Genomic DNA, 21,172 nt, shown 5'->3' on the forward strand with positions numbered 1-21,172 from the left:
TGCTAGCATTGGTGTACGACACCAGCCGAACAGTAGGTAGGGTAGTTTCACTGAAGTATTTCTCATAAGTAGACAGTGGCATTATGGATACTGTTGAACCTGTGTCCACAACCAGTCTCAATTCTTGAGCCTGGGTAGCATTGCATACAATCATTTCCACTGTACTCACCGACTGTGTTTTAGCACGGCAGACACAAGCAAAATGTCCTGTTTTCTGGCATAATTTGCAAGTCACTTTAACTGCTGGACATTGTGAAGAGTTCGCCAGGTGGTTCACCGAACCACATCGGTAGCAAGAGCGAGTGGAAGCAGAATCAGTAGCATCAGCAGGTTCAGCTGGACGGTAGCGCTGCCAGTCCCGTTTCTTGAAAGTATTCTGAGACCGCGGCATCACGGCCTGTACTGGAGCCGCACGCTCGGTACTCATAGCTTTAGTGTGGAGTACAGCCGCTTCAAACAGTCACGTATTGTGCAATGCTTTCATGCGGTGCTTGTGCACGCTTTCTGAACGTGTGTCGCTCGACTACTATGTTGATTCTTGGAGTAAAATGTGCATTCAACACTGCCACCGCGTCAGCCACGGAATCACCTGTATTTGGCAATGTGTAGAAAATCCGCTGACCCTCGGTACCAAGGCAATGTAGTCAAGTCAAGTCAAGTCAAGTCAAGAGTTTTATTTGTCACGGCATACAAGTATACAATGAAATGCGGGTGGTCTTGCCCGCAACGATGTGCAATACAGTAGTACCTCGCACGCACCTCCAAGAAAGGAGGCGGAGTTGCTCTAATTTACGACTCTAAGCACAACTTTACATCCGACGCAAACTGTAAGTTTTCCTCGTTTGAGGTGCTCCTGTTGCGTCCCTCTCCACCCAACAGAAAGTGTGGCGGTCTGATTCCTACCTCCACTGCATCCTTTGTAATGGCTGTCCTATACCGCCCCCCAGGCCCTTAGACCCTCTTCCTAGATGAATTTTCAACTTTCATCTCTGAGCTTGTTATGCGCTCAGATAACATTTTAATTGTTGGTGATTTTAACATTCATTCCAACAAAACTCTAGATCCCCTAAATAAGGCTTTTACCGACATCATTGACTCTGTCGGTCTCATTCAAATCGTTGACCAACCCACTCACAGTGGTGGGAACACCCTTGACCTAGTCCTAGCCCGCGGTCTCACTGTGTCAAATTTGACCGTCTCCCCCTATGTCCCTGCTCTCTCAGACCACTACCTCATCAAATTTCAAATTGATCTGACTGTTTCTCGCCCAGACAGTGTAGAATCCTACATGAGCCGTCGTATTAACGCCTCAACTGTCCCAACTCTAGTTAACTGCCTACCAGACACCCTCTCTCCCTTCCTCTCTTACTCTGGCCCCCTTGATCTCTTTACAGACAAACTTAATGCCGCCCTTCGTAGCACGCTCGACATTGTCGCTCCCCTTAAGCCTAAAATTAAACGTGCTCCGCAAAAACTAACTCCCTGGTTTACGAAGGAAACACGCTCCTTTAAAAAGGCTTGTCGCAAACTTGAACATAAATGGCGTTCGACCAAACTCGAAGTATTCCGCCTCGCCTGGAATGATAGTTTACGTAACTACAAAAAGGCACTCTCACTTGCCAAAACCTCATATTTTTCCATGCTCATTAATGAAAACAAAAACAACTCAAAGTTTCTGTTTGACACAGTTGCAAAACTTACGCAGAAACAACCAAGTGCCCTAAACCATGCGTTCTCGGCTAACGAATTCGTGAAATTTTTTACCAAGAAAATTGACCTCATTAGAGATGAAATTGTTGCTTTACTCAACAATCAGAGTCCCTCCCAACCTCTGATGGGCCTTCCCCCTGACTTTGATTCCAGCCATACGCTATGCTGCCTTGAAAACGTCTCACTTAGTGCCCTCTCTAAACTGGTTGGCACGGCTAAACCCTCAACCTGTCTGTTTGACCCTCTTCCAGCAACTCTCATCAAAAAACTCTTCCCAACTCTAGGCCCTGCCCTACTCAATATCTTCAACACCTCCTTGTCTACTGGTGTGGTGCCCCTGGCCTTTAAATCAGCCGTCATTAAACCACTACTTAAAAAACCGAACCTCGACCCTCTAATCTTGAAAAATTACAGACCTATCTCCAATCTTCCGTTCCTATCCAAAGTGTTAGAACGGATCGTCGCAATGCAATTTACTGACCATTTATCAAACAATAATCTTAATGAATCTTTTCAATCTGCCTTTAGAGCCTTACACTCCACCGAAACGGCGGTTACCAAAGTCACAAATGACTTACTGCTCTCTCTTGACTCAAACCTCACTTCTGTGCTCTTATTGCTTGATCTCAGTGCAGCCTTTGACACTATCGATCACTCGATTCTTCTAGTTCGGCTTGAGAATCATGTTGGCATTCGGGGTCTCGCACTAGCTTGGTTTAAATCCTATTTAACTGATAGAACACACTGTGTGGTCTATAATGATTTAACATCTGAGACCCTCCCAGTGCAATGTGGTGTCCCACAAGGCTCTGTCCTGGGCCCTTTGCTATTTTCGATTTACATGCTACCCCTCGGCGATATCATACGCAAATTTGGCATAAACTTTCATTTTTAAGCTGATGACACCCAATTATATATACCTATTAAGCCAAATGATTCCTCCCAACTACAAAACCTTGAGGCCTGCTTGCTTGCCGTCAAAAAATGGATGTCGCAAAACTTTCTACTCCTTAATGCAGATAAAACTGAGATGTTAATTGTTGGCCCCCAAACCACAGAGGCCTGTTTCAGGACATCTCCCTCAATTTTGATACCTGTCATGTATCCCAGAGCTCCACCATAAAAAACCTCTGAGTGGTTTTGTTTCAGATCTTTATCATCAATTACTAACGTCCTCATATGAAACCCTCCACCTAGACTCCATCTGGAGGAGGGATATACCAGACCTGGAAAGTGATTTTGATTGGCAAGAAGCCTGGGAAAATGTTCGACTCACATCAAGGAACCCGGATCATCAACAAATCAATCTTAACTATATTCACAGGACATACTTGACTCCTATAACACTGAAAAAATGGGTCTTATACAAGACTCCAAATGCTCTTTATGTACAAATGGGGACGAGGGGACATTTATGCACATGTACTGGGACTGCCCACCAGTTAAGATATTCTGGAAAGAGGTGACCCAGCAATTATCAAATCTCTTAACTTGGAATATACCTGTACACCCCTCTGTATTACTGCTGAATGATGTTTTTGAGTGTGCAGTACATCCACAGCTAAAGAGATTGGTTTTATCGGGTATCACAGTGGCTAAAAAGCTGATAGCATCACGATGGTTCCAACCGGAAAAAATGTGCCGAAAGGTCTGGATTATTACATATCTCGATGTGATCTATCAAGAAATATCCACAGCAAGAATTTTGGGTCTCAATGAATCCAAAATGACATTGTGGTTAGAAGTGGTGGAGAAAATAAAAGCTAGCATATAATGGTAATGTCTGGTTAGGAGCGAGGGAAAATGGATGGATTATCCAATGGGGGGTCCGGGAGGGGGGGGTACGAGCTGGAGCATATGTGTGTAGGTTTTTAGATAACAGGTATTAAGGGTATATCCTATATAAGACAATTAACTAAAATGTGATTTCATTGGATGTGCACTGTCAACTAATGCTTGTATATCTTATCGTGTTTTGTCATGTTTGTTTATGTGTTTGTTTAAAAAATAATAAAAAAAAAAAAAAAAAAAAAAAAAACTCTGAGTCATTTTTGATTCCTCCCTCTCATTTAATGCACATATAAAAAATGTCACCAAAATTGCATTCTTCCATCTTCGTAATATCGCAAAAATTCGCCCCATTTGAACTCTGGCTGATGCTGAAACCCTGATTCATGCTTTTGTCTCATCACGTCTGGACTACTGTAATGCACTTTTTTCAGGCCTACCTAATTCAAGCATCAAAAATCTTCAACTCGTGCAAAATGCGGCTGCACGGATACTAACTAGAACTAGAAAATTTGATCACATCACACCAGTTTTGTCCGCCCTACACTGGCTTCCTATTCAAGCCCGATCTGACTTTAAAGTGCTACTCCTCACCTACAAAATTTTTAATGGGCTTGCACCGCTCTATCTATCCGATCTCATCTCCCGATACTCGCCCGCTCGTGCTCTGCGCTCACAAAATGCGGGGCTTCTATCGATTCCTAGGGTTAAAAAGAAATCCGCCGGCCACAGAGCTTTTGTCTACCGCGCTTCCTACCTGTGGAACAAATTTACCTGCCGTCATCAGGGGCGCCTGCTCTGTTGAAGCTTTTAAATCCCTGCTTAAGACCCATCTTTTCTCTCTCTCCTTCAACCTACCCTGATCTCACCTGGTCGGGGACTGACCTTTAGATTAATCTGTCTAGTTTAGTTAGGAAGTTTATTTTCCCCCATGTCTGTTTTTTTGCAGCACCACAAACATGGGAACTCTCTAACTCCTCCCCCCCCTTCCCCCCTCCCTCCCCCCTCCCCCCCCCCCCTTCCCTCCCCCATCTCTCTGAGTGCCCATCTCCTAGCGCTGACTAAGGTGATGGATGCCTCAGGGTCTTGGCCAAGATTGCAGTGACTGCTCTACATGCACCACAGAGGCCTTGGATCAGTTACTTACCGTCATCTGTCCGTGGTCCTGTCAACTGATGTGTCAACACGGTTTCATTGCTGGGTTAAGTACTTCTATTCTATTCACATAATATGCTTACTTCATATATCTACTCTATTCACATATATGCTTACCACTTGTATCTATTGCTATGTCCGCCCACTACAATCACATGAGCTGTCTAACGCCTGTCCCGTCTCCCTGTCCCCCTGTGAGTTGCTGTCCTGGAGTGCTGACCGGAGTGTCGCACGTCCAGTGATGAAGGCCGGGAGGATGCGACCCTCTCTGCGTGCCCTCCTGTCTCCGGAGGTCTCGTAGTGGTGACCGGAGTGCCGGACGTCCCGCGATGATGTCGGGGAGTTCGCGACCCTCTCTGCGCCGCCCCCTATCTCCCTGTCTCCGGCTGTCCCTGAGCAATGACCGGAGTGTTGAATGTCCCGTGATTAAGACGGGGAGGACGCGACCCTCTTTGCGCCGCCCCTGTGCCTCAAATAGATTCGCTATCAGCTCTATCTTCAATCTTTCAAAATGTTCAGTTGCTATCGCTATCAGCTCTATCTTTAATCTTTCAAAATGTTCAGTTGCTATTGCATGCACTCATCTGTGTTTCACTACACACTTGAGTGCATGCTTACCAACTGTTAGTCTGCAACACTACTATCACCCACATCTAAGAAGGGAGATCCCCCCTTGAATGGCCCTTCTAAGGTTTCTCTCCTCCACACTGCCTGTGGAGCATTTTCCCCTATTGTTAGGTTTTAGTGAGTTTTTCCTTACCTTCGCATGGGGTATGTCTGGGAGTGCTTGCATTCTTTCATTTATTTGCATTTATTTTAAATTTGTTGGACCTTATGGTGTTCTTGTTCTGTTCTTGACTTATTGTTATGTTTTCTTCTTGACTTGTTTAAAGAAGACTTGTACGGCCCATGGGGACATTAACGTGTGTTGTTGGGCCTTATAAATAAATTTGATTTGATTTGATTTAGTAATAACATATAATAGAATCCAATAGAACAACATTGTGCAATAAACAAGTAACATTGTGCAATAAACAAGTAACATAGTAGGACATATCGGTATATGTACATAAGTTATTTACAGAGCATGGAGGACATGCTAGGTCCTTTGGTAGTGCAATACACTGTTAGCTACGGATGAGGCACTGGGTCTTTCTGTACATGCTAATTTATACAATCTCAGGTTATACTATACTATTTTTAAAGTGACCTTTCCTTAGTGGCCGTAAGTGTGGGCGTGTGCAGCATGAGTGTGTGCTTGCTCATGTTAAAGTGGCTGCTAGTGTGTGAGCATGTACAGTGTGTGTGTCGTGTGTGTGCTCATGTGTGCTTGTGTGTGGAGAGTTCAGTGTTCAAGGCTCTGATGGCCTGGGGGAAGAAGCTGAGCCGAAGTCTCTCTGTCCTAGTAGCTGGTGTTCGCAGGCGTCTGCCTGACCTCAGCAGCATGAACAGGCTGCTGTTGGGGTGGTGAGGGTCTTTCATTATTCTGCAGGCTCTGGATTTGCACCTCTTGTTGTATAGAACCTGCAGGGGTGGTAGTGCAATACCCGTGGTACGCTCGGCTGAGCGCACCACTCTCTGTAGGGCCTTCTTGTCCTGTGCCGTGCTGTTTCCATACCAGGCAGTGATGTTTCCAGTCAAGATGCTCTCTACAGCTCCGGAGTAGAAGGACTGGAGTATCTTCCCAGATACTCTGAACTTCCTTAACTGTCTCAGGTGGTAGAGGCGTTGCTTCGCCTTTTTTACGACTGAGTCTATGTGTGTTGTCCATGTCAGATCCTCTGCGATGTGGACCCCCAGGTACTTAAAGCTGCTCACCCTGTCCACGGTAGCCCTGTTTATCCTCAGTGGTGTGTGTGTCTCCTGCTGTCCTCTCCTATAATCCACAATCAGCTCCTTGGTTTTACCAATGTTCAGGAGCAGGCTGTTGTCCTGGCACCAGCGTTCCAGTACCTCAACCTCTTCCCGGTAGGCCTTCTCGTCGTTGTCCAAGATCAGCCCCACCACCACTGTGTCGTCCGCAAACTTCACTATGGAGTTGGAGCTGAACTTGGCCACACAGTCATGTGTGTATAGTGAGTACAGCAGGGGGCTCAGAACACAGCCCTGGGGGGACCCTATGCTCAGGTTGATGGTGTTGGAGGTCTGACCCCCCACCCTGACCGCCTGGGGCCTTTCACTCAGAAAGTCCAGTATCCAGGCGCTCAGAGCGGAGCTCAGACCCAGCTCGATCAGCTTGTCCACCAGTCTGGTGGGGACTATGGTGTTGAACGCTGAGCTGTAGTCAATGACCAACAGTCTCACATAGCCCCCCTTCTGACGGTCCAGGTGAAAGAGGGTGCTGTGCAGTACTTGGGAGACCGCATCGTCAGTGGACCTGTTTGGCCTGTATGCAAATTGCATAGGGTCCATATCACTGGGGAGGGAGGCACAAATGTGATCCTTGACCAGCCTCTCGAAACATTTCATGGCCACAGAGGTGAGTGCCACCGGTCTGTAGTCATTGAGACCTGCTGGGGAGGGTTTCTTCGGTACCGGGATAATGGTAGACATCTTGAAGCAGGCAGGGACCACTGACTCCTCCAGGGATCGATTAAATATGGTGGTGAACACAGGGGCTAGCTGGTTAGCACAGGACTTAAGTATGCGTCCTGTTATTCCATCTGGGCCAGCAGCCTTTCTGGTGTTCACCTGCATAAATGCTCTTCTCACACTGTGTACCATCAATGAGAGAGCGTCCCCGCCCCCCCGCAGATGCCCCCCCCCCTCCACAACAGCCGGCGCGCCAGTGACGTCACTATCCGTTGAGCTAGCGGCGCCGCTGTTTGCACCAAACCGTGCGTAGAAGGTGTTGAGCTGGTCCGCGAGGGAGGCGTCGTCGCTCCCCATTGAAGGGTAGCTCTCTTCCGAGCTTCGGACCAACCGTTTCCAGTCGCATTTATTACCAGCATGTAATTCTCGAATATCTGGTGCCAAGTCTTAAACGGCATGGTAGGTTCTCCAGGGCAGGTTAAGAACGACGTCGGAGAAGCTACATGTAGATTAGCCATTTCTCCTACAGTAAAAACGTCCGTTAAAAAATTCCCCGGTTCAACTTCCTCGTCGCCAATTGTTATGTTGTACGTACGTAGTATTTTGTATGTAGGTAGAGGTGTAGTAATAAGACTCAGGAAGCAGGTTACTCTTTTAGCCTTTTAGTTAAGCAGGTTAAGGTACGAGCATGGTACAGCATGTTCTCTCATCATCAAGCAACGTGTACTCTTCTTCTCACTTCCTGTAGCCATAACATGGCATTGTATCAACTACGCCCCATAGTGGAGACTCTTGGGAAGTACAGCTTTCACATGCATTACAGAACACAACAGCGCCAAAGTACACATTACCACCCCCGACCTCTGGGGGCTCTAGCTCCGTCAATCATTTGGCAATCTCAAAAATCTTTCGACAGGGTTGTAGCCAATGAGTGTGGCTTTCCAATGATACCCCATGATATGATAATTGGCGATCTAATATGGTCTCTATTGATCGATTTATGATAAAGAAAAACAGGTTTTTTAAGACAGCCTCTCCATGCGTTGGTGAATCCGGGTGTAATTATCGTCGAGTTTCTCTTATGACATTCCAAGGTGGTCGTCGTAAGAGAAATCCTATGGCAATGTTGGTGAATGAGAGTGGGATGTCCGATATTATCGGCCTACTGATATTATTGGCCGATGTCGGCATTAAAATGTGATATCGGAAATATCGGTATCGGTTTTCAAAAAAATTTTTTTTTTACATTTCTATAGAAATGATGTCCGATATTATCGGCCTACCGATATTATCGGCCGATATCGGCATTAAAATGTGATATCGGTTTATATCGGTATCGGAAATTAAGAGTTGGACAATATCGGTATATCGGTATCGGTAAAAAAGCCAATATCGAGCATCCCCATTGTTGGTAATTCTAGCCGGTTAGGGTCCTTTTCACCCTGTTGAGTACCTTTTCACCCTGTTAGTCACCTTTTCTTATAACTTAACAACTATGTTAAATGTTTTACATGTTTTTATGTTAATTTGCACCGTTGAAAAGGATCAACAGCATACATGTTTTTTATTAGGCAAGATTGTTTAATTATTTACCATTTTGAGTAAATTGGGTGCATACATGTGATTGTTCTGAAAAATAAACAAATGTTCTACTCCACAATTCTTGTTTCATTATTATTCAAATAAAACCATATATATGATGGAATAAGGGACACATAAGAATTACATAAGAAGAACATAAGGTGTAAGAAAAGCTAAGTATTGTTGAATATTTACATTAATACTTTGCAATAGCTATGTATATTTCCCTAACAGGGTGGAACTCTCTCACGGACGATGGCTGAACAATCCACCCATAATTAGTATTATTTAAGTGGTCAAACTGATCACAGCTGCGATGGCCACAATGAGATACGTCACTCATTGACAAACTTGAAAGCGCATTCCCGTTTACTTCATTTGCATACAGACACACATCCGGCAGCTCCTTATAAAGCCAGCCAACAGAGCCGTGTGCAAATTAAATCCCAAAAATTATGAGTTCGAAGAGAGAGGCGCACCTGCAGGAAAACGTAGAGCTAATTACAGCAATGCAGAGATGGAAGTACTCCTGCTGGGAGTGGAAAGGAGGAAATTAATATTATTTAGTAGTGTCAGCACAAACACACGCGCGTACTGTATAGTCTACGTGCGTAATTAATGAACGCAGTAGGCTTATATTAATATTCTAATGACATCTCCACAGAGTCGTTGCGCACCTGTGTCCCACAAAAGGGTGCTTGGCATGTTGGTTGACATCGACCTGCATTAAATGTAGTAAACTGCCATGAGAAATGTAGGAAATGTGTACGCGGTGCTAAGCTTGACTGAAACCTCAAACGATTGCGGACATGCCGTGCAGAGTCTGGTCCGCTCTCGCCCGACTCTGTGGAGATGTCACGCTAAAATGTGTACTGTACGTACTGTACTACTAAGATAAGATAAGATGATCCTTTATTGATCCGGGTGTCAAAGCAGCATGGGTGGGGGGATACAGGGTGTGGGATGCATAGCTTCAAAGTTCTATACACTATAGGTACACTTAAAGTATATAGATACAAATACAATAATATAAAAAAAAGTACAAACTATAGAGATAGTCCAGTGATGAGAGTCCAGTGATATGAGTCTCTAGTGCAAAATACAAGATAGTCAGTACGGTGATATGAGTCTCTAGTTCTCAAGTCCTGAGTTGTGACAGTGATAGTTCTGGCAGCAGATCTGACCGCCCAAGCTACTATAGGGCAGCACAGTATCTGTGATCTCCTAATAAAACAAGTCATTAGAATAATATAAGCCTACTGTTCATCTATTACGCAGGTAGACTATACAGTACAGTACAGTACATTTATCTGATTTATTTATTTATTCAAAGTAATTTGCAGTGTTTGTGTAGTGCTATTATTTATTTTCGGACATCAAATGCGTCGTTGAGGCATGACTTTAAATATAAAACGTAATTTTCTATCGTACAAATATTGTCATATTTATTTTAATTATGATTAATTAATTCCAAGGAGGCCTGTAGAGTTGACATGAAGGAATCACTATGATTCCTCCCAAATAAAGCCCTTAAGAACACGGCGCACACCAGTCTGTGAACTTACGACTGCTATTCAGGGTCCTAAATCCTGCTCTTAGTTAGGGCCGAATCCAAGACAAGGGGCGGTTGGTGAATCCCAAAATCGGCCAGAAAATGTCTTAAGTGGCGCTAAGACCAAGATTTGTCAGATATTTTGTCCTAAGTCCGTTGGTGAATGAGACCCAATGTCTATAACCTTCGGACATCCACAGCCAACTTTCAACATATTTACATACAAGTCTCTATGTACAACTGTCTATGTCTGTCTTATATCTCTGTCTGTCTTTGTCTGCCTTTCTATCTGTCTCTGTCTGTCTTTCTACCTATCTCTGTCCGCTTTTCTATCTGTCTCTCTCTGTCTATGCCTCTGTCTCTTTGTGTCTGTCTGTCTGTCTGTGTCTCTCTCTCTGTTTGTCTCTGTCTGTCTGCCTGTGTCTTTCTTAATTTGTCTCTGTCCGTCTGTCTTTCTCTGTTTGTCTCCATCTGTCTTTCTACCTATCTCTGTCTGTGTCTGTCTCTCTCTTAAAACCAGATTCTCAAACATAAACATAAAGACGGACAACACGCTCATCACAGACAAGCTGGATGTAGCCAATTACTTAAACATCTTCTTCACAAACATAGCCACAACACTGGTAAACAAACTACCCTCCCACTCAGGGCATTATGGGGTAGAACACATAGTAGCATACTACAAAAACCTAGGGGTCCACAAAGACGACTTCAAACTTGAAATGGTAACAACCGATGAGGTACTCAAAAAAGTGACCCCTCTGCACAAAAAGGGCAGAAAATTAGACCCAGGCAACTACCGCCCTGTTTCTATTCTTACCTCCATCTCGAAAGTCATGGAGAAAATAGTCTTCGAACAGGTCCAAAAGTACCTGGCGGAAAGAAATCTAATCTACGAATTCCAATCTGGCTTCAGAACGTCCCACTCCACTGACACATGCCTCCTCTATTTGAACGACCACATCAAACAAGAGGTGGACGCGGGCAAATACTGTGGCATGGTCAAGCTGGACCTACAAAAGGCCTTCGACACTGTCAATCACTCCATTCTGATTGACAAGCTAAAAGCAATTGGTTTTGATAGCTTATCAGTGAGCTGGATGCAATCCTACCTGGAGGGGAGAGAACAGATGGTAGAGGTAAACGGTACTCTATCCCCCCCCCCTCACAGTGAGCTGTGGTGTTCCACAAGGAAGCATACTAGGACCGCTACTCTTCCTAATTTATGCAAATGCATGTCGTCAGCCTGTGACTGCAACTTGTTCCTGTTTGCGGACGACTCAGCCCTGCTGGTCTCTGACAAGAACAAGTTGCAGGTTGAAAAAACCCTCAGCTCGGAACTAGGCAAAATCTGCATATGGCTCGCTGATAACAAACTATCATTACACATGGGCAAAACAGAGTCCATTCTCTTCGGTTCAAATAACAAACTCAGCAAGACCGACGGCTTCTCAGTTGCAGTGGGTGACAATATTGTCACAAGTGTAGCAGGGTGGATTATCCCTGCTTCGTGGGAACGGTTGCTGGCAGACACAGTAGAACTCTGTCTGACTGCACCCTCGTCTTTGGGCCTGGGGCGTCGACCGGAGGCTGGTAGTGTGAGTGGATGGGGCCCGGGATTTACCAACCTGGTCTGGTACTCTGGTCTTCCTTCCCTGTAGCAGGGCGGTCAGCAGTACTCCCCAACACGCTCCCACTCCCCCCAGTTGCTCCTTAAACCCTCCCACACCTAGTGACTGAATTGTAATTAAATACTCTGAGTTCCCCCCGCAAGCAGTACCCTCCCTCAATGACCCTAGAAACCTTACAATGAAGAGGGAAAGGTGGAATAGGAAAGGGTTAATTATATTAACGTTACCCACACCAAAAGGATTGTCAACCGGCCCATGGATAGACACACACACAAATCTCCCATCCGATTCTTTAATGTTATGTACTGGTCAGTTACAATGATCTACTACTAGTGGCCAATTGGACGGAAGTCCCACTATAGTACCGTTGGTAACTCCATACCTCATAAACACGTATATTATACACCCACCTCTGGGTTAATATCAGGGATAATATACTTCACTGTGTTTGGCTCATCACCCACGTCTGGGTCTTCACCCTGTATAATACCTCAAAAGGCTTTAATTATACGGCCAGAATAATACCTCTCTAGGCTTTATTTATAATACACCAGGTCTGTAACTTCCCCACAGGGAAAGGGTTAATTGGATGGGGAAATATTATTAAACACACATGTTATCACACTCAAAGGAAAGGAAAGAAAACAAACGTGTGGGCCCACTAATACCTTGCAAAAGCCCTATTCTAATGCCGGCATATATTGTTTGGGGTCTGTAGTTAGCAACGTTAACTTCGCCCGCAGGCCGCACCACACTGTGTAACGTGCAATAGATCCTGGGCACGCGCCGCTCCACCACCGTCCGGGTGGCAAGATGGCGTCGAACGCTCTCGTCGCAGGTGCTAGCAAGCGGGGCTGGAGCAGGGGCAGTGGTGGGTTGAGAGCGCGTGCTGTGTGCTGGCGACCTCTGCTGGACGGGACGACTCCCGTGCTGGCTGCTCCCAGCCGGTGCAGAGCTGATGCAGAACGCCGGTGAAGACAGCTGCTGACGGCCGGAGCAGACTGTTTGTAGGTCCACGCACGTATCTGGGCTCGCACTCTATACCGGCACAGTAACTGCTATAACCCGACTACTAAGGACTCAGATATGTTATTAGCCGCACGCTACTTATACCGCACACAGTAACTACTATAACCCGATAATGTTAGTACCTTGTTCTGTACCGTTTGCTCACACACTATCGCTGGTACTTCTAGGATGTCACGTCAACTAGCAAGTACTTCCTATCACCCGTCACTATTCCACGGGGCCCTTCAACGTAACTTCTGCAACAGGGCTCTTCCAGAGCCCACGCCCGTTGCGACTGTTCGTGGTCAAGTTCACTGCCGAAGAGAGCGTCTCTCTCCTTCCGCTCCCATATATCTCCTTCCATCTCTCCCCGACACTCTCCGCCTGCCACCGCCCCCTGCTGGTCGCCTACTAGCTCCACAGGGAAAAGGACTGTAGGATAGAATCCAGTAATGCCGTTTATAATCCATACTCCAGTGATAGAAGAAGGAGACGCTTGTGTCATTGTTCGTGCGAATATCAATGAAACTAATTAGAATGTCTTGGTGCAGAAAGAGGAGATAAAAAGGCAAGTCAACAGTTCTGAATAATAAACAATATTTTCAGGCTGCTACACAAGGAAAGACGAAATTACCTACCTGGGTTCCATCCTAGAGGCAAATCTTTCCTGTGACAAAATGGCATCCAATGTAATAAAAAAAGTCAACCAACGAACTAGATTCTTGTACCGGATCTCCTCTCTGGTAAACAAGAATACCCTGAAGACTCTGGCAGGAGCACTCATTCAAGGGTACTACGACTATGCGTGCACCTCATGTTACCAAAGCACCTCAAAGGTGCTTGAAACAAAATTACAAACATCACAAAACAAACTGGTCAGACTACTACTTGACCTTACCCCCAGAACCCACCTCACCCCTGCCCACTTTGACAACCTAGGATGGCTTAGAGTAGACGACAGAGTATAGCAACTTGCAATGGGCCTGGTCTACAAGATACACTATACGACTAAGGTACTCATGTACATGTCAAAATACTTCCCAAAGGTCAGTGAATACCACAACCACTACACCAGAGGAAGCTCAACAAATCATGTTAAACCCAGATTCGGCTCAAACAAGGGACTAAATACGTTTCGCAATTATGCCACATCAATGTGGAACGCCCTATCCAAAGCTGTAAAGGAATGTGAATCCCTACCCACATTCAAAACCGCTCTTAAAGAGCACCTACGGGAGGCTGCAATTCGAAACTGGCCACCGTAAATGCCCAAAACCCTCCTAATAGACAGTCTCCTCCCCACCGCATGTATATATTCCCTCCATGCCGTATGTATATCTCTCTCCCACCCACCCATCCCCTCCTAATGTACAGTCCCCTCCCCATCATATGTATATACTCTGTCAGGATCTAGGGGTAACAGTACTATATATTTGAATACCGTTTATGTCACAAATGTATCAGTACTAAATACCTATATGTCCCTATGCCATAAATGTCATGTATGTTGTGTATGTCATAAATGTCTATATGAATTGAAAATGGGGGACCCTGATGGAAACAAGACAAACGTCTTTCTCAGGTCTGCATCCCCTTAACAATTGTGTGTATTGAGCCGTACTGTATTGTACCCATTCTGCAATCTGTTAAATAAAGTTTTCATTCATTCATTCATTCATTCATTCATTCATTCATTCATTCATTCATTCATTCATTCATTCATTCATTCATTCATTCATTCATTCATTCATTCATTCATTCATTCATACATTCATTCTCTGTTTGTCTCTGTCTATCTCTGTCTCTCTCTGTCTGTCTGTCTCACATTCTTAAATTTTGTTTCAGGTAAGTATGACAAGATTTCAGGTAATTGGGTAAGTATAGGATACTTTGTATTATGTTTCAGGCATTCTATTGTCTTAATAACTGTAATTCATTGCAATACTTGTCTACATTTTAGGTAAGTATACTTCAATCCATTTAAGGTTTTCGTTACATTAATCTCTCTGCCTGTCTCTGTCTACACTGTCCAGATAGATTCCTCAACGCATCTCCATGTTGCTATATCTAATTGCGCCAACATCTAATTGCGGTCTATCTGTATGTCGTGTATGTCATATATGTTACGATGAATTGAAAATGGGGGACCCTGATGTAAACAAGACGAAAGTCTTTCTCTGGTCTGCATCCCCTTAACAATTGTATGTATTGAGCCGTACTGTACTGTACCCATTCTGCAATCTGTTAATAAAGTTTTCAATCAATCAATTCAATCAATCAATCAATCAATCAATCAATCAATCAATCAATCAATCAATCAATCAATCAATCAATCAATCAACCTTTTGTTTAGTGCTTGAGGCTCTTTAATCGGGCCTGACTGTCAACATACCAGTATCTTATCTTATAGCTTTTGCCTTCTGGAGATGAATGTCCCTCCCTCTCAAAGAGTGTTGTCAATGGTCCTCGTTCTCAAACTGACATACCGGTACATAAAAGTTACCAAGGAATTCCTTCGTCACTCGATTTACATACTTATTCGGCATTCTCAAACGGTAAATGTAAATGTAAAAAGTGATTTCCTTTTCTCTATAAGGTGGAGATGAGGCCATTGTTGGTACTTCCGGACAAAGTTTCAGAGTAACAGCCCTGTGCCAGCTCTGAGGAAAGAACAGGTGCAGGGCAAACAGTCCAAAAATGAGCATGTTACAAGACTTAGTTATATATAGCCAACCCATGTTGAGTGTAGATTCGGCTAGCTGCTTGGACCTAACATTACATGTACTGTATGTGAATAGCTAGTGACATTGTTATATTAATAGTGCAACAAGGAGAAGTCATGTATGCAAATGCAATACATGTTTTACTGTTGTTGCATTGAATATGGCACGGCTGACGTATAAATGATTTAGAAATTAATTTGCTGGCAGAATAATATGTTCATCTGCTTAGTTTACACCACATTAAAATAGCCTTGTCATACTGTAAGAGGGATGTTGTTACTATTATATTGAAGAGTGCTGTTGTGACTTTATGGAATGAGTTTTGGTGACTACTTACCGTAACCTATGTGGAATGGAGTAATGCTTTTGACTATTAGACCTATCTGTGATCTATGTGGAATGGAGTGATGTTACGATTATTAGGCCTATATGGGATATCATGGTTTTGCAACTCATCCCAAATGTAATAACATGATTAGGTATGTGAATCATGTGGAAATAACGTCAGCATTTTGCCATGTTTGGTGAATATGTTTTATCCCAGTCCAGCGCTGTGGTCTGTACATGACTCAAAGCACAGGAGCTTTAGCATTAAGAAGGCTCTGTGACTTGCATGAGGAGAATATATGCCAGAGGGAATAGTTCAAAGTATTCCAATGAATAACTGCTGTTTCACCGCCACGGTCAGACAGCCTCATTGGTTGATGGAAATGATAGAGGTTGGGGGAGCAAGGCTTTACTTATAGTATGACACTGTTGTGACACTCTACTCACACACGTTATTTGTGTATCACTTCACTAGTTACACCACAATTAAGGCTGGCCTTAAGACTTAAGCCCCTCCCTCCCTCTCTCTCTCTCCCTCTCATTCTCAGGTGATTATTGACATCAGCACATCAGAGAGAGAGAGACAAAGTTGAAGAGAGACCACAGAGACAAAGTACAGAAACGGCAGCCTGTGTAATGAATGACCTGGCTGGCAGTTGACTGGTGCAGCTTGTAGCTTAGGCTCTCTCAGAAAGTGAAGCATAATACATACAGCAGCCTACATTTAGTCTGACGAATTAATTACTTTCATTCATTTTTATCTGCATCTCATTCCTCCATCCCCATCCTCCATGTGGTTAAATGCAAACAGCAAATGTAAAAAGCTGTGGTATTTTTCTATGAGGTGGAGATAAAGTCAATGCTGGTGCTTCCCGGCAGGGTTCCAGGGACAGGTGCAGGACATACCAGTCTAAAATGAGCTTGCTGTAGGTTCGGCTTGTATTATTGTAACGTTTGAGGTTTTGCTCTCCTCAGGGAGCAAAGCCCTAGCGTTACCTGGAGGTAATTTACCTGTCTCTCTGCCCTAATTGCATTCATTAGCACCTGGTGTGTCTAGTTACGGTGGCTTTATATGCTCTTCCGTGTTACTACAGACACCATGAGTCGATCAACAGACTGCCTGTGAGTAGTGCCTATGTGAGTAACACTTATCGCTCCTGCCATGGAGAATAAGTCTGTTCGCCATTTATATTAATTGCCGTGTCTTTTCCTTATCACTTGTATGACTTTATTGTGTGCATATGCAGCACCGTCGCCTGACGTATTTCTTTAGTAACGTGTTTTGGAGACATCGTTTTCTCCCCTTTGCTTTCCCCATTTATTGTATAGAGAAGTTTATGTGTTTGTGATCTAACGTGTTTTTGGAGACAGATGTATCTCCCCTTTCATTTATACGCCCTCATCTGCGTGTACCCTTTTTATACTCTAAATAAAAGAGGAACTTTTGTTGAAAACCAACACCTGCCTCTCGTCTTATCCGTTCTGCACTGCACCTGGGTCCTACACACCTACCACCTCGTAACAATTATACTATTCAGATGCTTTGGTTGTGTTTTTATTTTTACCCCTCCAAAATGTGCCTACATCAGCACAAGACATAGCTTGTATAAATAACACTCCACAACTTTCAGAAAACTCCACAGTTCTCGTTTACTCACCGCATTGAAACTCTCATGCGAGAAGAATGAAGCTTCTATTATTCTATGATAAATAACTACTGAAGCTTCGAAGCCCTAGAAATGGTAATCGGGACAGCCCTAGTTATATTTCGTTCTTGCTTCATGTTCTGCTCTGCTGGGAATTAACCTCATGTCCATATGTATCACTGAAAGCTTTTGCTACATGCACCTCCATTTGCCCGGCCACGCCCATTTCCGGTTATTAGCCGTGCTCTTCCTTCCCTCATTTTTCATTTCGGAAGTGTTTGGCTACAGGCGCACTTTAAACAGTGGAGAGAAGGAGGAAGAGTACATGGAACCGCAGGGTTCGATTCCCTTCGGTTCTGCAGAAGAACTGGTGCCAGAGAGGACCTTGCGCTCTCCTACCATCACATCCGAGAGGGTTACATGGAGGGGGCGGGGGTTTCTTCTTTGATGCCTCGCTGACAAGAGTCTGGGTTCGATTCCCCGACGTCAAATGATGAGAGGCCTCGTCCTAATACGCGAGGCGTAAACACGGAGGAAGAAGCAGCGTGTAATCATTTCCCTAAATGTGTTTTGTGTATACCTCGAACGAGTAAAAGCGTAACTGGGTGAATGGAGCCGCAGGGCTCGTGTGACCAAGTTTTAGACCAACGTGGACCCTGGGCTCACGGTTGGTAGCTAGCTATCATGTTTTGGTTTTTCTAAGCGATGACGCGTGCATATGGCCATATGCTTGCCTATGTTTCGCTTGTAAAAACAACACGCGGCTAGAGACACTCTTTTTCACCTCGTATGTCTTTTCACTTTACGTGAGGTTGGTTGGGGGGGGGATATAAACCATTCCTTTGGGTGTGTTATATCAGTTTGGTGAAATTCTGACGGTGCGTGTGATGAGGAGGTGGCGTAAAACAAGCGCTCCCATCAGGGGCGGACTGGGACACAAATTCAGCCCGGGACATTCAGACGCACCAGCCCACACACCGGCCCACGCACCGGCCCACGCACCGGCCCCGAAAGCGGCCCACACAACGGCCATTATGAAACACTCGTCAAGGTATTAAACAACCCAAGGCTGTGGCTAAGGAGTCAACATCAGGGAGACCAAATCTACACCCCGCCCCTAGATGTGCACGCACGCACGCACACACACACACACGCACACGCACACATACACACACACAAGAGAGAGAATAGGGATACGGTATGTGTCAACTTATGCAAAACACGCCCCTTTTAGGAATTTGGAGCGTTCTGATTGGCCGAGAGGTTTAAGGGGGCGGGACTTAGCTGTATGTCATACCTTATAAGGGCATATATCAAAGTTTGATGGATTGTAGCCACGCCCCCTTTTTGAGATGATTTATGACCCCCTAGGGCTTCTCTGATTGGTCTAGGATGTAAGGAGGCGGGACATCCGGTTTTGAGGGAGGGACATCCGGTTTTCAAAATAAAAGTTTTATTTTTTTTCAAAAAAAAAAGTCTTTCAAAATAAAAGATTCAAATTTTTTTTAGATTCAAAAGTTTTTTTTATTTTCAGATTGTATGTATTCCATGGTTTTCACAATATGTATTTCTGTATTTCCAAACGTTTTCAGAATATATCTTCACAATTAAGTTTTACAAGGTTGAATACATTATGTGTATTCCAAAGTCTTAAGAATTTGTGTATCTTCAGAAAGTGCATTTATTTCAAATGGTGAGTGTATCTTCAGAAAGTGCATTTATTTCAAATGGTGAGTGTATCTTCAGAAAGTGCATTTATTTCAAATGGTGAGTGTATCTTCAGAAAGTGCATTTATTTCAAATGGTGAGTGTATCTTAAGAAATACCCTCTCTCAAATGTCTCTCAGTAGACTGAATATTTCTCCCTCTGTCTAACTGCAGCTTCTCTGAAAATTCTGATAGTGACATCCCCCGTAGATGTCATAGGAGGCTGGAGAATGACTACGGCCAATGAGATGACTCAAAACCATCTGCCAAAAGCAGATTTATGACTCTGCGACTTCCCGTTTCTGTAGAAAAACGGCCCCCAAGGTGTCTGTGTGTGTTTTCTTAAGGCCAGATGCCAAATGTCACAATCTTTAGATAATTGTATTCCAAATTACAAATGTAATGTGTCTAATGTGTTTAAGCAAAAGTCTAAATAAATGTAAAATAAATTGTTTGTATTCCAAATTACAAATGTATGTATGTATATTAGTTTCATGGATAAAGACATAATCTTTATACACTTGTGTTTAAGCAAAAAGAAAATTACAAATGTAATTTGTAAAATTAAAAGTGCACCATTACATTAGCATGCAAGGGTCTAGGGTTTGAATATTTCGTTAATACAGGTGTTTTATATTATACACATTAATTATTTTAGAGTTATTATTAAAAGAGTTGGGCTGAAAATATAAAGTACAGAAAAGATCTATGTGTGTCTGTGAGGTGTGTGTCTCTGATCGGGGGTGTGAACAGGGCTCTCTTAGGTGCTAAAACACAGCATGAGGCGTGAAGATTAGGGCACATGCATACTTGGAGTAAAAAATTTAAACTCAACACACATTTACAGTCATCATTCAAATGGTTTATATCTTTTGTAACATGTACAAGTAATGTACAACATTATACTCATAGCATATTTTTAGTTCACACAATGTTTTCACACATATTTTAAAAGATTTCCCCATAAACAGGCTATTGTCCTAATAAACTAACCTACACTTTGATGAATATTGTTACACCGCTAACAGAGATGTATTATAATTATAATTTGGATAAAAACGTCAACTAATTGACTAAATGTAAAAGTAATACCAACTATTTGACAGTTTGGGTGGTGATTCTTATTTTCTTATTTCGTAAGACTAAAATTAAAAGGCTACAGATCATAGAAAAACGTATGTCTTGTTTACATCAGAGTCCCCCTTTTTTCAATACATCCAGACATTTAGGACATAGCAGATTTACAAATACAACACTGTTTGTGAAAACAGTCCAGAAAATATCTGTCCAAGCTGTTTTAACTGTTTCAACCATCTTTAATTAAGACTTATTTTGGATATAGATCACTTCAAGGCCTGAATGTCCATACACTGTAGCAATGGTAAGCATGCATTTTCAGGTCAACTTCCCTTACCAACATGCACATCTAACCCCTCTTTTAATGTCACAGTAACCTGAAATAGCACAGAGTGTGGGGAAAAAGCCTTATTCAAAATAAAAAAACTTTGAAACTGTACCCATTCTCCAATCTGTTAATAAACTTTTCAATCAATCAATATATGATTAGGTATAAAAGTTAAAGACATGATAGATTAGAGTTGGGGCGAAAATATAAAGTGCTGTAAATATCTATCTTTTTGAGGATCTGGGTGTGAAAGGATCTGGGTGCTGCAAGGAGGTGTGAAAGATTAGGGACCAAACAACCTCTGTATATTTGCTTGTAATACTCTGCATTTACTCTAAACAAAACTAATAAAGTCTGTATTACAGCTAACTCTTTAAGTTTCAATAGTTTGGATTTAATACATAATT

Source organism: Notolepis coatsorum (genome assembly GCF_963971535.1).
Source record: "Notolepis coatsorum genome assembly, chromosome: 10".
Lineage (NCBI taxonomy): Eukaryota > Metazoa > Chordata > Actinopteri > Aulopiformes > Paralepididae > Notolepis > Notolepis coatsorum.